Source organism: Megalobrama amblycephala, linkage group LG15 (genome assembly GCF_018812025.1).
Source record: "Megalobrama amblycephala isolate DHTTF-2021 linkage group LG15, ASM1881202v1, whole genome shotgun sequence".
NCBI classification, from domain to species: Eukaryota; Metazoa; Chordata; class Actinopteri; order Cypriniformes; family Xenocyprididae; genus Megalobrama; species Megalobrama amblycephala.
Genome location: NC_063058.1, coordinates 27,488,312 through 27,503,736, shown reverse-complemented (window position 1 = coordinate 27,503,736; position 15,425 = coordinate 27,488,312). Strand labels below are relative to the sequence as shown.

Genomic DNA, 15,425 nt, shown 5'->3' with positions numbered 1-15,425 from the left:
TAATCGAGAAGGGAATTACCTCAAGATACTGTAGTATTATACTGTGTTATATTCAGGACGGAAATGACCTCGAAGGTACTGTAGTACTGTACTGGTACTGTAGTATTGTATTATATTATATTGACAACTGGAGGTTGTTCGAATTGTTAGTGATGAAGTCAGATTTGTATTGGGAATTTCCACGACAAAGTTATACCCCAAAACACACCCATGACTCATTAAGAAACTAGATACAACCCTTTTGGACCATGCATCAACCATTTTTTATCGTTAAACTAGCAAAAGTGTATTCGGACACGCCCTAAGTGAGCCTGCGCCATGTGCTTAGATCGTTAAAATAGAGCCCTCTGTGTGAGGCCGTTTATATAAAAATAAAAGTTAAAATAAAGTGTTACCTTGTTTTCCATAGACTAGCGTATTTTTCAATTCAGTACATATAATTAGATAAAGTTATGCGTGCTGTCCGGGGGGGAGGGCTCCGAGCTCAGAGTTTTGGCCCAAACTCAGAGTACTCCCCCCGATGTGGTAATAATAGATGGAACTAGAAGTGAGGAGATGGGGTGGTGGAGGGATGCTGATGAACTGTCAACGAACAGAGGTAAGTCTGCAGTATATATACTACTTGTTGTTAGTTGATTAGCAGAATGCTTTCCACTTGTGTTCATTTCTAGTACTTCCATCTGGTAGATGGTACAAAGTACCCTTCATTAAAAAGGCTAAGTATAGGAAGACCTTCGTTCCGACAGCCATTGATATTTTAAATAGGATTGTAAGATGAGTTGTTGTTTTTGTTGTTGTGAAGTTTTAATTAATGTTTGTGTGTTTTGTCTTTGTTGAGCTTTGTCTGAAGACCCATGTGGGGCTAGACAATAAAGCTTTTGAATTTGAATTTGAATTTGTGCTAATTTGGTTAATTATCTGAACCTGCTCCTCCCAAACTTTGTTAATAATACATCATTTGTTTTCAATAGTAGCACTGCATATTTTAAAATGGCAGCAGCGTGATGAGGTGCTGAGCATCTATTTCATGCTGCACGCTTGGTGTTTTTTTCTCTCCACTGAGAGTTGAAAAATTTTCAACTTTAGGTAAAACACAGCACTCGTCACTTTCACTTTGGATCCAGCTGTTCATCTGTGGAGGTGGGTTTGGGAAAAATACCACACCAACCATCCGTCACATCCTTCTTGTACACACTGTAAAAATGATTTTATGGCTAAGTAAATAAAAGGAAAAATCATGCATCTTTTGAATAATCATGCATCTAAGAATAATCTTGTAAAAATGAAAACTATAGAATATTAAGTAAAATCTAAATACATACTCAATTTTTACTTAAAATATTCCAACAAGAACTATTCCAAGACATCCAACAGACAAGTAAATTTTACTTGTGATTCTCTGGCATATTTACACAAATTAATAAAGAACTTGAAGCTAATTTTAAAAAATGTAAAATGTACGTCTTGAAGCAAGGAATGTGGAAAGAAGAAAACTTCTCCAAACTCCATTCCATCTCGATAGGTAAGCACTGCTTTATATTACAGTTTTTTTATTTTATTTATTCAGCAAATGTAGTTTCATTCAATGATTGTGTTGTCATCACTTCATTCTGTACATTTGAAGTTTAGAGTGTTCTTAATGATGAGTTAGCTTCGTAAAACGTTAGCCATATATTTTTAAACTGTACGCTTTACATATATACAGCTAAAACCTTGAATTGGTTACTTAAATCGTGATCTTTTTGTTTAATATTTGTTATTTTGCAGCCACAAATTAATAATAACATTACGTGACCAGGTTTTCGTTTCCTCATTTTAACATTAACATTAAATTGTGCACGATATAATTCATTCTCATTCATTTGCTAAATCGTGCATACTATTTATTGAATAGTTCCCTTCTTTTACTAAATCGTGACTACGTTGTAAATTACAATAATTACATATAATAATATATAATAAATGGCAAAAGAGAATGTATAGGCATTTCTCGTGGGACCTGTCTGTTTTTATTGTGAGTGTGATTTACTTGTAAATTGCTCCACTCTCTTCTGGTCTTTTCCTTGAGAAGAGAAGGACCAGCAGCTGCACCTAATGGTTTAGGTCTTACTCTTGCTAAGGCAGAGTACAGACTACTAGATCATGGGGTTCTCAGCTGGAGCTTGTTGAAGAGTTGAAGGGGTGAAATACCCTGCAACCTAGGGCTGCACGATTTGGAGAAAAAATCTAATTGTCATTTTTCTGGTTAAAATTGCGATTTGCGATTTAAAATGCGATTTTATAAAACAAATTAAAAAAATAATATATATATATATATATATATATATATATATATATATATATATATATATATATATATATACATATATATATATATAAACAATACCAGGCTTGTTTTGCTTCTTTGTAGGGCTTGCACAATTTGGCCCGAAATTTTGTGTTAATATATTATTTTGACTAATTATTTTTATTATTATTATTATTATTATTATTATTATCATTATTACTAAATAAAAATATTAAACCAAATAAGAAATATTACTGTTGTAATAACTTTCATTATTAAAGTATTTAGCATTAGTATTTAATTATAAATATAACTATAATTTATAAAACAAAATAATTTTAAAATAATAATATTTAAACCTTGTATGACAAAATGTGGGGTTACCTGTTAACATGCAAGCAGTATGTCTATAAATCATTAGAAAGGTCTAAGGATTTATCAAATATTATATTATCAGGATAAAAATGTATTTAATATGAACTACGTGCCTCTTATGCATCCACTGTGGGGGAAAAAAACTGTACACTTATGTACGCTGGAGAAAACATTAATTATGTGTTTCCCTCAAAGTTCTTTAGAGAGAGGAATTATTTTTCCTATTTTTACCCTGAATAGGATTGAGTGAAATTACACGATAAACATGTCTGTTTCATATTGGACGCCGGAGGGCGCCCTTGAGCAGATACTCCAAATAATCCAAATATACGCAATATAACAAGCGCTGATCCCCAGTGGGCATCATGCTATCGCTGTGACTGAATAAAAAGAAGGTAGAAACGCTTTGATTGATTAAACATGAATAAAATAAACAGACGACTGCAACAATACGTGGTTTATATGTTTTCATCAAGCCTTCTCGGGTATTTCCGTAATAATAAAGTGTATTTATAATACAATGCTAATAAAAATGCTATTTCAAGCACTCAACTGATGTTATGAAGTGAGTTTGGAGTAAAAACACATTAAATGTTGTCTTTTGTTAGAAAAGAAGTTCATAAAGGCTTCTCATGTTTGCAAAGTTTGTATATTTGACATGTGTTGCTTTTTCTAATGCAGTGCTCTCAGATGGAGCATCATTTACTACTGATCACAGAGCAGCTCTTCACTAACACGCTGTATACATATTTATATAATTAAAAATCGCAGCCTTTGCGATGTCATAATCGCACTAAGCCAAATCGCGATTTCGATTCAATTACGATTAATCGCGCAGCCCTACTGCAACCTTCGACGGCTGACAGGAGAGAGCTGCGGGATTATGATAATGTGTTGTCTTTGACATCATTAGATTCAGCAGCAATTGCTCTTCTTGTTCTAAGCCAAACAAGAGAGTGGGAGATGGCTAATGAGGATGAAGATGGTGAGCCTCCTGAATCCTCAAAGCCACCCTGCCCCCGCATATATACAGCTGTGCGAGATTTTGGTACATGCCTCTGGCAGACTGCAGCTGCCATTGGAGCAGGTTAAGAAAGAAAACCGCTCGGTTCTTTTGCAATAATCCTCCAGCCACCGTAAGCTTTCCATTCCTTCTTAATCTTCATACTGAGATCGAGAAGGCATGGAAGGACCTGTATTCAGCTCACATTCATCAACATCAGCAGGTTAATTCGCTGGTGTTGATGGAGTGTGTATGGGTACGCGTCGATGCCTCCTACTGACGAGATGAGTGCAACTATCTTGTGATAAAGGCAGGCTCCAATCTCCATACGCGGCAGCAGGCTATAGCTGGCCTAGGCTAGACGTGACGGTCTGCTAGAAGCATTTTACACCCTTTTTATACTACCCCTGTTATGCGAGTGTAATTTTTCCTAGTTCTGGCCTCCTCTTATCAGAGTTGTCAGGCCAAGGCCCATTGTCCCTTCGGTGTAGGTGCAAAACAGATAGCAGCTAAGGTAGCAGACTATTGCTAAGTCTCCCTGGTGCCATTGTCTCAGGTAGTGTAGGTCTCTTTTCACTATGTGAATAGAAACTTTGTTGCTGTGGCCCCGCTCCCCCAGAACTATCTAGTGGTATTTTGACTTCAGTTTTTCCCCTGAACCCCTTGAACTATGTTCAAGCTTGAGTGATATGATTGTAGCTTTTTTTAGGAAAGCTCCTGTTCCCTAGGGTTCAGTACAGATTGTATCATTTTTGGTGAGAATTTCTGATGTGAAGTACCCACCCTGTCTTTTTCAGGGATTGATTAATAGTACTTACTTGTTATTCATGGTTTTTGTACTTTATTACTTTAGTTCTGATTCCTGCCCTACACTTTGTGAGCTCAGTAAACTCTAATAATGCCACTGGCTAGCACCCGTGTGTTCTGGAGTAGTAGGCCTGATTTTGGCCTCCTTAAGATTATGGTGATGTAGTTTGTACTCCCCTTGTTGTAAGGGTAAAAAAGTGTTTTTACTGAGTATATTGCCTGTTGGAATGTTTAAGCTCAGGTTGAGTTTAATAAAGTTAACCTCACTACATAGTTTGGTTTTCATATATGGCTCCTTAGAGCTTGAACACTGCTACAAGCTGACATTCATGTTGTTTGAAGTAGAAGACTCTGTTTGGGCCTCCTTCAGAACACAATAGCTTGTTGTATTACAAGGCTTGTTGGTAGGTGTTTTAGTTAGAGTTTGCTCACTTGGAAACTAGCACTGCCACAGGTTTATGCCCGTGATCATTTGAATTAGTAGGCCTGTTTTTTGGCCTCCCTCAGAACATGGTGTCGTAATATTCTTTGTACTCCCCTTACTTTAAGGGTTATTGGTGTTTTTACTGAGTACATTGCCTGTTGGAATGTGTGGATAAGATTAAGCTCAGGTTGAGTTGAACTAATTAACCTCACTGGATGGTTTGGTTCACAGATTTGGCTTAGAGCTTCGACACTGCCACTGGCTGACGCCCGTGTCATTCTGAGGTTGCAGGTCCTGTTTGGACCTCCTTCAGACCATGATGGTGTAAGTTTGTACTCCTCTTGCTTAAAGAGTAAAAAGTGTTTTTACTGAGTACATTGAATGTGTGCTCAGGTTGAGCTAAACTAGTCAACCTCACTGGATAGTTAGAATCTCAGGTTTGGCTCCCTTAGAGCATAGACAATGCCACTAGCTGACGCCCATGTCATTCTGAAGTCGCAGGTCCTGTTTGGACCTCCTCTAGAGCACGATGGTGTAAGTTGTACTCCTCATGCTTAAAGAGTAAAGAGTGTTTTTACTGAGTACACTGCTTGCTGGAATGTGTTGAGGTAGACTGTAATATGTGGGCACTCTACAGTCTTATCTGCTAGTTAAACTCGATTTCGTTTAGAATGAGTTCTCATTTTCCTGGGCTCTTGCTTTTTCAGCAGTTGGGTTGTTTTGAGGTGTATGGCCTTCACAGGCTGCCCTGTAAGTGATTCCCCCACATCTGGGTGTCTTCAGCAGATTAAGCATGTAGTTTTCACATGTCTGGCCTTTGCAAGGCTGCAGTGATATTCTACATTGTGTAGAATTAGTTCATGTTGTAGGCTCTCTGGGAGCCTCCATTATTTTGTGCTTACAGTATGAGCCCAGTACTCCCCTTGTCTAGAGGGTTGTTCTGCATAGTACTTAGCTCCCTAAGTCTGGTCAGTGGTTGAAGGCCTCTCTGAGACCTCCCTGTTCTAGACCAGCCCCTAGGCTGGTTTTACTCCCCTTGTTGGGTCCCTTTGGAGTGCACAGCCTCCTCAGTGCAAATAATCAAGCGCTGAGTAGATCCTAGGACTGAGCAGAGTTTTACTCCCCTCATTTGTACTAAGCTGAGTCCTGCTCTTCAGGATGCCCGTCTCTACGATCTGGTCTGAGTTGGTTACTGCCTCTTTGCAGTCCCTCTTACTGGATATCTTCTCTGAAGAATGTGATTGAGACTCTGTGATCAGAATGGTTGTTGGCCAAGACTAGGTTTCTGTTAGACCAGGTCGGCCGACCTGGTGGCAATCAGGGTCGAATACGTTCCCCTGACATGTGACTGGCTAGGGTTCCCTCTGGCCCCCTGGCTACATTCCCTTAAAGGTACCCTCTTTTCTTTGAAAAGAAGCTTGGTTCGAGAAGCCTTTGAGCAGCCTTGGTAGGCCTTCTGTGGAAGGCCTCTTTGAGGTTTATAGCTTGGGCTGTTAGCCATAGGGAATGTTGTCACTGACAGCCTATGTATGACCCGTAGAGAGAGTGGTTCTGGCATTTCAATTGAAACTGCTAGTTCTGACATTTGTCTAGCCATTTTGGCATGCACTCCCCTCAAGCATGGCGGCATTGTTATATCGTTCCCCAAAGTGTTTTCGAATGCAGTGTTGAGTTCCCTTTCGAAAGGAAATGTCTTAGGTTACATATGTAACCTGAGAACAGGGAACGAGACACTGCGTTTCCTAGCCATGCATCGGGGCTGCCTGCTGAACAGTCCCTGCAGATGATAAGGTACTGACTGGTTCTCTAAGCACTTCTAATAAACTTCCAGGTCGCGCAATGATGACGTCATAGGCTGTCGCCCACTAATAGATGACCTGAGGCGATTTACTAAATCAAAAGAACAAATTATTCATTCATCGTCACGATATATTTATCCGCATGTTGTGTGCCACATGCTAACATTAATGTGAGGAAATGGAGACGAGAACTTGTAAGGTTATGCACGTTTTAATGTGTTTGATCTGATTTGGCACGTTATAGCCTATATATGTGACGTTTCGTTGAGTTTTTTTTTTTAGGTCTTTCAAGTTTTGTGTGATCTTGTTCTGAGCGACAGGCCGAACAGTAAAAACTGTAAAACTTAGATGCTCCCAGCTGTTGTTTTTATGTTAGTCACCGTTTCAGCAGTGTTTCAAAATTCCCTGTTTGTTTCATTATAAAATGAGTGAAATGAATAATGTGGATGCAAATACTAATAACTTGTAATTTTAAAATATTTGCTGTTTAATTTTTTATTTCAGAATCCTTTGTGCTTTCTTTGCTGTAAACCGGTTGAGAGAGACAGAAGAGACTGAACACAATGAATTGTTGCCCTTAAAGTGTTAGTTCACCCAAAAATAAAAATTGTCATTTATTACTCACCCCCATATCATTCCACACCCGTAAGACCTTCGTTCATCTTCAGAACACAAATTAAGATATTTTTGATGAAACCTGATAGCTGTCTGACTTCTCAATAGACAGCAACTTAACCAACACTTTCAAGGTTCAGAAAGGTACTAAAGACATTGTTAAAACAGTTGACGTGACAGCAGTGTTTCAACCTTAATGTTATGAAGTGACGATAATACTTTTTGTGTGCAAAAACAAAACAAAACTAATGTCTTTATTCAACAATATCTTCTGTTCTGTGTCATTCTGCTATGCTCTTTACGTCCAGCACTTCCAGGTTCTACGTCAGAACTCAGAACCTCAGTAGTGGCTGAAGCTGTTCATGTGAGCACCACGGCACGTGTGTGATGCTGATGCAGGAGACGGCCAATAATGAGACAGCGTTCTGATGTAGAACCTGGAAGGGCTGAACGTAAAGAGTGTAGCAGAATGACACAGAACAGAAGATATTGTTGAATAAAGTAGGGTTTTTTTTATGCACAAATAGTATACTCTGTTCTGAAAACGAATAAAGGTCTTATGGGTATGGAATGACATGTGGGTGAGTAATTAATGACAGAATTTTCATTTTTAGGTGAACTAACCCTTTAAGTCCACACAAGGGTACAGTTGATTTTTATATTGATTCAAGCATTTTGATATGAACACCTGAAAGATACTGAATTGATTGCTGATGAAGGTAAATTAATAAGTTGGGTTGCCTTTTTCTTAAATTAGAAAGTGTTTCAAAATGTTTTGATACTGAGATTAAGAAGCTGTCTGATCGATGCACAGAACTGCTAATTTTAGAGTTCTAATATGTGTTTAATGTGTCACTGAACTTGGATGTTTATCATTGCTCAAGCTGCTTAAACGTTTAAAGTGATCTTAAGCATTATAGGTTTCTGTAAATGCTTGTTATTTCTTGGATTGTTATTCCTTCTTAATAAATGACTCTTAACTGCACATTGTCTCAGTATTATTTTGTCACATTATAAGAGTAACATTTAATTTAAATTTAATTTTATTGTAAATAAAATAAAAAATAAGAAATCATGTTGGCATTAGTGGAAATGCATTGGCATAGTTCAAATCATACTTATCTGACCGTTATCAGTTTGTAGCAGTAAACGAAGAGGTGTCATATTGATCACAATTTCAGTATGGAGTAGTACTGCAAGGCTCAGTACTAGGACCCTTGCTTTTCTACCCTTGGGAGATATCATTAGGAAGCATGGCATTCGTTTTCACTGTTACGCTGAAGATACTCAGCTCTATATTTCTTCACACCCAAACGAAACATACTAAATTCTCAAAATTAACAGAATGCATAGCTAATATAACAAATTGGATGACTTGTAATTTCCTACAACTCAGTTCTGAAAAAACAGAGATTCTATTTATTGGACAAAAAAAAACTGATGAATGTTCTGTCAAGTCTTCGTCATCAGTTAGGAACCTGGGTGTGCTCTTTGATACCAATCTTTCATTTGAAAGCCACATTTCTAGCATCTGTAAAACTGCATTCTTCCATCTTAAAAATATATCTAAACTATGTCATATGCTCTCAATAACAAATGTGGAAAAGTTAGTTCATGCGTTCATGACCTCAAGGCTAGATTATTGTGATGCTCTACTGGGTGGTTGCTCTGCACTCTTAATAAACAAACTTCAGCTGGTAAAAAAAAAAAAGAAGCAGTTAGACCAGGAAGAATGACCATATTAACCCGGCTCAACACTGCATTGGCTCCCTATTAAACATTGTATACATTTTACAATCTTGCTAAATGGTTTACCTCCCCAGTACCTGAGCAAGATCTTAACGCATTATAGTCCTTCACGTCTATTACGATCTCAAAATTCTAGCCAGCTGATAATACCTAGAATATCAAAATCAACTGCAGGCAGTAGATCCTTTTCCTTTTTAGAACCTAAACTTTGGAGCAATCTTCCTAGCATTGTTCGAGAAACAGACACACTCTGTCAGTTTAAATCTAGACTAAAAACGCATCTCTTTAACCTGGCATACACATAATACATTATCTACTTCTATAATTCAAATAATGTAAAATGACTGTTAGGCTGCATAAATTAGTTCAGGGAACACTCCCCATAACACCTGATGTACTTGCTACAAATTAACCACTTTGATCCTAAAATTAAAAATTAATCATTGTGCTCTCATTATTTTTTGTGATATTCAACATAAACATCTCTGTTAACTCTGTTCAGTGTTTCATAACCCTTTAATAATACACTATAAAATGGGTTATCTATATAATGATTGAGTGTCTGGCTCACCAATTGTTACAGTCCTCTTGAACTTGCTGTCCAGGTAAATAGTTGACTCCATTGTGTGTACAGAAGCAATTTTCCCTCTTGACACACCCATTTTCGCCATTAGATAGAAGGTCATCTGGACACACACACCCTGATTCACACCCTGTACTCACCTATTGACAAGACAAATTAAGAAGGACCAGCATTAGTACAATATCATGTTCCCTGAAAAAAATACAATATTTATATATATTATTCTTTTCATCCTGTTATTCATGTATTCTCATCCAACCATAACTCACACAATTGTTGGGGTCTTGTTTCTCACATGTCCTCTGACACTCCGCCCCTTTGTGCCCTTGTTCATAATTTGAGCAGTTGAAGAAGACCATTGGAGCCACACAATCTAAAACAACAGGAATAAGGAGTTAGAAACATCATACCAGTGTTGCTGTATCTCTGTGACATGTCAGAGTGGCTCACCTTTTATGGAGCACTGTAATTTACCACGGTTACAGGTGCTGTAATAAGGAAAAAAATCAACAGCCATCAAGAGTTACTGTAGCGTTTTTATCAATAATGAATTATGTGTCAATAATAATTTATGTTGAACTACTATTTTTACCATTCAACACCATTATTGTAGATTACTCCTGATGGCTCTATGACCTTGTCACCTTTGTAACAAGGACACAGGTGAGCAAGTACACAGCTACCGGCTTCATTAAGGTAGGTGTCCTGAGGACAGACACAGCCGTCTACAGGTGTGAAGGACCCTTGACAGGTGTTATCTTGTCCACTGAGAGAGCGGCAGGTGTTGTCACAGCTGGTCACGTTGTAGGAGTACTTCATGTCGCCTTTACACTCATTGAAAGTTACTGTGCAGATAGACCAACACACTTTTGACATTTCTTTTCAGAAGGTTATTCAAACACATGTTAATATATATAATAATAATAATATATTATAATAATATTTCAAGCCATACATCACATTTCATTCTAGTGAAAGATAAATATACTAAGATATTATTTGAAATACATTTATTTTATGCTAAGCATACTACTGTCACAGTCTGTTCTGTTCAGTTTCTGTTTGTATGGACTTCACTTCACCGTTATGTTTAATGTGTGTTGCATCTGATCGCCTGCCTGTTGGAATTATCATTAAAACCTGCCTTTTGGATTTATTATCTTCACCTGTGTCTGCCATCCTGCAACTACCGTGACAACTACAAATATATTTACATATATATGTACTTAATATAAATACCCTGCAATTGTACTTGTGGTAGGCTATACTAAACTGGTATACTTAAAGTCTGCTAAATTGGAACAACTAATTTTGTACTTAATGCACTTTAGTTATATGGAAGTAGTGCTGAGGTCCAGCCAAAGATATACGTAAGTATATTTGATTGTGCTAAAGTGGAACTATTGCAAGTATACTTTAGGTACACTTTAAATATCTTGCAATTAAAGATGTTAATATTAATATTATGCAGAGATCATAATATCCTTACTATTAGTGATACTGAAACACATTTTAAGGCTTAATATCCAAGTAAATACTCCAAGTAATGTTTAATTATAATTATATCAGTAAGTCTCAAGCAATATGTCAGTGAATGTTAATGGATTTGTAGTAAATAAATGTATTTTAAATACCTAGTTTTTTTTTCACTAGGGATGACATACAAATAAACAAATAAAATAAATACTTATAAAGTTCTCACCACAGGGGTATGAATCCATCCAGCCCTTGAGAATGACTCCTTTGGCAGCACATGCGTGGGCATAGGTGGACAAGGCTGCACACATACACTTGTTAATATCTGCACACTTACACGCGTCTTCGACACACCACTGCAAAGGATGAAAACCAAATTAAGAAAGAGAGCACTTTAAATTTGTATATCTTTTGTCATGTACCATATCATTTTGTGCAACAACAAAAAAAGACTCACTTGGTAGTAAATCTCAGGACGTATTTCTGAATGACATGGTGAAAAGGCTCCGCTTGAGTTTGTAAGACGGGAACACCAGTCTTTAGCCATTTTCTCTGAATGAAAAGAATAAATATTCTCTAGATTTTAACCCTGACTAAAATGAATAGGTCATTGTCCTCTAATATCTCAAATAAAACAAATTAAACATATTAGGCTGGGAATTTTTGTACTGTATACTAAAACACAGCCTTTATTTATCCTTTCTGTCGGAACCACTATCGTTAAATATGATTGATGATTGCATAGAGTTTGTATTGGCAGTATGGTTCTGTTCTGGGCAAGAACTCCCTGCACATCCATGCAGCCAGGCATGGATAAGCATGGGAAAGCAGTAATAACCCCCCTAGGGTAAACAGAATAGAACCAACATATGCAGATATCATTAAATGTCATAATTTCACATGTACACATATTTCAAGAATTAGTTTGATTCAGGGGAATCTTAAGGCCAATCCTGACTGAAGAGAGGAGGAGCTGGGGATGGAGGAGGGTAAATAGCTCCTGAGAAATGTGATAGCTGCTGATAATACTGAAGAGCTTATATATAGATGCTGTGATAGGCATCGTATCCCTATTAGACATAAGTCACCTGGGAGTCAGCTGATGCAAGCTTGACTGACGTGAGCTGCCAGAACTGATGCTAACGCTGGATAAGAATATTCTTAGATTCTCTTAAATTCCTTTTATCAGTGCATGTTGAGTACCTGTATCTGAATGCAGGCTGCAGGGGTTGTCAAATGTGTTGTCAAGATCTGCACAACCGTATCGTTTTTTCTTCCAAAAGTTGACAAAGCTGGGTGATGTGCCCTCTGTAATGCCCAATTCTGTTTTAAAGTCATCTTTTTGGATGTCATTATAGTTTCCACACAGACCTGAAAAAAGCAAGGTGTAGAATTAAAGAAAGTTAGATGAACAAATACACTTAATACTCATGTCTATATGATATAATGTTGTTTAACAAGTTATTTCTTAAAATATGGGTGCACTGGGTGGGGTCATTACAAGCAAAATGACAAAATAATTTGCTGTCTGCTTTACTAACCACTCATTTTCCCTTTCTTTTCAGTGCTGGCTACAATATACAACTGCATGACTGGAGCCAACTGGATCTCTAGACGAAGAGTCTTCATATCAGCAATAATGAAGGAGGAAGAGGGCTGGAAGATGGTTAAAGGACCTGCGACAATGAAATGGGTGGTTAGGATACAAAACAGAACATCTAGGCATCAGTGCCTTTTGTTAATGCTAATATACAGAATATCTACATTTGTAAAAGAAATTTATCATTTTCTGAAAAAAAAAATGTATTTAATTATGTTTAATTTTATGTTGAACATGCTTATAATAGAACAATTCCCCATTTTGGACAACCTACTGTACCTATGGTAGCTGGAAGCTTAAATGGGCTGTTTCTATTCAGTGTCACAACTCCACTGGAGGAAAAACTAATCTGTTTCATATGTAAAAAAACAAAACAAAAAGAAAACACAATATGTTTTGTAAATGCATCCTGGAGGATTATGCAGTTTTTTTAGTATAAAAGTTAAATGTTAGTGAAGTACTGTATGCTGGATGTACTATGCACTATGCTGAAAGCAAGTCTGTCATTCTGAACAAAGACAATATTTACTGGTGCTTTTAGCTGGTTCTCTTAGAAAAAAATATTTTGGTTAGTTTAGAGTTGAGTGAAGAAAACATACAACATTCTTTAAAAATAAGAAAATTAAACCCAGTACTTACAGTGGTTCCCGAGATGACAAGGGTAACTGAATTTAGACATGTGTCTTTTCGGGTCGAATCACACTTTGCCAGATTTCCCACAACAGCAAAATTTCTGTGCTGGAATAAAAAAGTAAATACCATGTAAGTACCTCCAAATACATTGTGTATTATATACAGGGGCTTGGCAACCTTTATAATGTCCCACTTTTGTAATTGTTATATAAATCATATAACATAACATAAAATATCTATGGATCATCTGTCCTGACAGACCTTAGTGAGGATGTAATCACAGTTGCCGCTAAAGGTGAAGCTCTTTCCATCATAAGTGGTGATGTGAGACCCTCCCACAACAGAGCAGATTCCAGGACATTTCAGGTTTGTACAGTTCCAGTGTCCCGCGGCACACACACTGACACAATATCACAGCAGTGTTAGCATGGGGAAATTCTGTCAAATGGCTGATGCATGTTTGTGTGTTCTGCTTTAACTAACTCACCATGTTTTACAAGCTTGTTTGTATGACTCTCCTGATGAGTATATTTCACCATTGTGCTCACATGGGCACTCATTCACAGGAACACAACCACTGTGACCAATATCATCCTCAACAGTACCTTTACAAATAGTAGGCAAAATGGTGTAGCATTTTTATTATGAACATAATAAAATAAACAGTTCTATTTTTTAAGAGATAGTTCACCCCAAAATGGAAATTTTGTTATAATTTACTAACCCTCAATTTATTCTAAACCTGTATGAGTTTCTTTCTTCTGCTAAACACAAAAGAAGATATTTTGAAGAATATGGGTGACCAAACACTCTCTGGTCCCCACTGACTTCTATGGTATTTTTTTCCATACTACTGAAGTCATTGAGGACCAGCAACTTAAAATATCAAAATATATGTTTTGTGTTCAGCAGAAGAAACTCATACATGTTTGGAACAACTTGAGGGTTATCAAATTATAACATAATTTTCATTTTTGGGTGAACTATCCATTCAAGCTCTGCTTGCAGCTGATGTAATACTTGACACATGATAAGCATATTCTTGCAAAGAGAAGCTTCATTTGAAAATAGACCCATCTAGTGGAAATGCTTAATCTTGGTGCAGAAAACCTCCCCATCATTTCTCACCTTCAGGGCAGAAACAGCCGTCCACACAGTGTTCTTTGCAAAGCAGGTCTGCGTCTGGATCTGAGCAGGTGTTCTTGCACGGACCACCACACTCCAGGTATTGCATGTCTACTGGACATGACTTTGCTGCTCCACAGAACAAAAGAAATAGTATATCACAAATCTATCTATCTATCTATCTTTATAATATCTATATAATATCTATCTTTTGTATTTGTTTAGAGCCTAGTCTATCATACTCACGACAGAGCTGCTTTGTCCTCCATGTTCCTGGTTTTCCTCCAGCATGTGTGCACTGTCGTGAAATCTCTGTGAGCGTGTTGCAGAGACAGTTGTGATTGCCGTAACATTGACACAGGTCGTTTACACAAGCTGTTTCAAATGAAGCCATGTCCATCACATTATGACAGTCACTAAACCCTGGACTGCTGAGATGCTGCTGGCAAACGCTTGTCTAGGATATTAAAAAAAAAAAAAAAAAAAAAAATCAGAAAACACTACATGTTATTTATAATAACATCTCTTGAATATATCAGAAAATATCAGTACCAATGTTCCAATTAGTAACTGTTATAAAACAATTAAAAAAATAAATATTCAATGTTTACACTTTATGTAATTAAATTCAGGTACAGCTAAATCTATTAAAATAATAACTTAGTATCATAATACCTGGTTTTCGCACTGAACATTAGGATCAATTATGATGTTCTCACAGGATTCAGTTGAAAACACTTTCCATAAGGCCACATTAAAACCTATACAAATCAAATGTTTGGATATTAAATATTAAAATATGATTTGCTACATTTCTTTTGATTTCATCAAAATGAGGTTTACCATTGTCAAATGAATCATCAGTCTTGTTGCCGTTGAAGTTTCCACAAAGTCCAACGGTCTTGCCTTGGTACTTTTCCGGAAGTTCAATCTGGGGAACATCATAAAA

General features: G+C 37.0%; 1 protein-coding gene across 2 annotated transcripts in view; it reads left to right on the top strand.

Annotated features, from left to right (window-relative positions):
- The window catches only part of saal1 (serum amyloid A-like 1), a 105,331-nt gene that overhangs the window by 23,337 nt on the left and 66,569 nt on the right, over nucleotides 1–15,425 (top strand). Inside the window, exon 1 of one of the 2 annotated variants that reach the window (XM_048157881.1) lies at nucleotides 14,481–14,576. The exons of the other annotated variant lie outside the window; for it this stretch is intronic. The gene's annotated coding sequence lies outside the window, so the exon portion shown is untranslated. Of the gene's footprint in view, nucleotides 1–14,480; nucleotides 14,577–15,425 lie in introns of those variants that run through there. 2 annotated transcript variants of the gene reach the window in all.